Consider the following 2,369-nt stretch of genomic DNA (forward strand, 5'->3'; position numbering starts at 1 on the left):
TTTTTTATTTGACGCCAACATGTTAGCAAAAGTGGCGCAGAAGTCAGTGTGTCGCATGAGTATTGTTACTCATTATTACCAGACTCCTGCACCCCCTGCAATTTATGTTCACCCAATAGTGCGTGATTCAGGCTTTTAAAAACACATCGTTGTCCACAGTCAAACTAAAATTAAAATGTGATAAAAAAAAAGAGTATATGCAAATAAATAAAATGGATATGAATGTTGACATAATGAAGTCGCGTGGTTGCGACAATGGGTAATGAATGTTATATTTGTAACGAGAATATGCAAATATATAGAATGCATATGGATGTGAGGTTTATACGGTCGCGTAGCTGCTGTAACAATACGTAAAGAGTTGTATATTTATAATGGATGATGTATAAGTCGTGTGGCTGTGACAATAGGTAAGGAATAGTATATTTTTAATGGATGATGTATAAGCCGTGTGGCTGTGACAATAGGTAAAGATTTATATTTTTAATATTTAGTCTATATAAGTCTATATGACACCTGTTATTGTATATCTTTCTGTTCACTGACTCGCTGTATCTACAGATATATTTACGATCTCTCCACCTAAACAACAATCATGAGATGCTTAATGGTAAGATATAAACTTATAATGTGTATAGTAAAATATTATTAATGAAATGAAATGGGGTTAAACGTCCTATTTTTCTGTGACAACTGGGCTAATGAAGACGGGCATACACGTCATGCATTTTGATACGGGGCAAATGTTGCACGGACAGTGGCGCTACGACCTACTCTTATATCGAAATTCAACTGTTAAGGCTTCTTTTGCGTGCACGCCAATGTGTACATGGGACCTCGGTTTTTCGTACCATTCGAACGACTAGACAGCTATTCTTGTCAGGCCTTCCACCCTGCACCACTAGCAACAGGAAACCACACTGGAAAATCCCGATGAAATTACTCGGCAACATCCGGAGGCGAACCCGAGACCTCTAGACTAACGAGCCAACCTGTTACTCGCTGAGCCACTGTGACTCCTTTATTATTTACTGGGTAAGATGGGAACTTAATTATATTGTGTATACTTAAAGATACTAAAGATCGCAGGCTAGCATAACCATCTAGAGTTGATTATGGTCTGGATAGGTTAATTAATGTCTAATAGACAGATTTAGCTCTTGCATAATGTATGTTTAACTGTCATGTTATGAACCATATTATTGTAATATTAACGTATTTTATCGGGCATACATTGACTCTGTGAGTAGGACGCTGGCTAACTAACTAGCAGCTACGATGGCGTGAAATCCTCGTGTTCCGCGGGGATTTTCAGTGGTGCAGGGTGGAGGGCCTTGTAAAGCACATTCTGTAGTCATGCAGATTGAACGAAAAACCGCGGTATACATTGGTTTGAGACCTATTTGTAATATATTGTGTATCTATTTCAGATTACCGTCTGTATTGCCCTGTGCACAGTTACATTTGGAGAATCTAAAATAAGAAGCAAGAGACAAGCTGCTTTTGGATACGGTGCTGTAGATCCCGCTGCTTATGGTGGGGCGGCGGTTGATCCAGCTCAATACAGTGCCTATGGCGGGGCCGTGGTTGATCCAGCTCAGTATGCTACGTATGGTGCAGCAGCTAATCCAGCTGCCTATCAACCTGCTTACCAACAAGTTGCAGCTCCAGCTGCTTATGGCAATGCTGCTTATCCACAACCAGCTTACCAACAGGCAGCAGTTAACCCTGCATATGCTCAACCTGCGAGTCCATACGGTTACGCTGTCACTCCTTAGATTACCAATTCTATCTTAATCAGGGCCCTTGTTGGACTGTCTGTGGCATCCGAAAATCCCCCTTAATATGCGTTGGGTTCTAGGTGTTATTTGAAAAGCTTTATGAAGCAGAATAAAGCACGTATGTGTATTTAAATGATGGTATATTGTAAATATATTAAATATAAGTGTGTTAATAATGCTTATATTATATGGAATAAAATATATACAAATTGTATAATGGAGGGAAACAGTCATTTTTGTTTCTTCGCCGTCACATTCTAAAATACAAACCACACAAAATCAAAATCAATATCCGTATTTGAGAGATAACAAGCAGTTTGTTATATTAGTTTCTTTCGCATATTAACCCGGAAAAAAATTATAATATTGAAAACCTATCTGTATCAATGAAAACTTATCCCAACTCAATGTTTTACATGCAATACATACTAGCCAATAGTTTAAGATTATATTAATGTTTCTATAGTTAGTAACCCCGGATTTCATTACACAGGGGGTGGGCGGGGCATGGTGGCTCTCTGGCCTAGAGGTCCCGTGTTCGATCCCTGCGTTGGGCGTGAAAGTTTCATCGGGATATTTTGGCGCGGT

The 2,369-nt window shown here is 39.3% G+C and overlaps 1 long non-coding RNA gene across 1 annotated transcript; it reads left to right on the plus strand.

The window, feature by feature from the left end:
- The first annotated feature begins 465 nt into the window (after positions 1–465).
- On the plus strand, positions 466–1,998 carry LOC126808921 (uncharacterized). Its single transcript, XR_007674821.1, has 2 exons — positions 466–610; positions 1,431–1,998. It is a non-coding gene; the product is annotated as an uncharacterized LOC126808921 (long non-coding RNA).
- Positions 1,999–2,369: the final 371 nt, after the last annotated feature.

Source organism: Patella vulgata, chromosome 1, assembly GCF_932274485.2.
Source record: "Patella vulgata chromosome 1, xgPatVulg1.2, whole genome shotgun sequence".
In the NCBI taxonomy this organism is placed as follows: Eukaryota; Metazoa; Mollusca; class Gastropoda; family Patellidae; genus Patella; species Patella vulgata.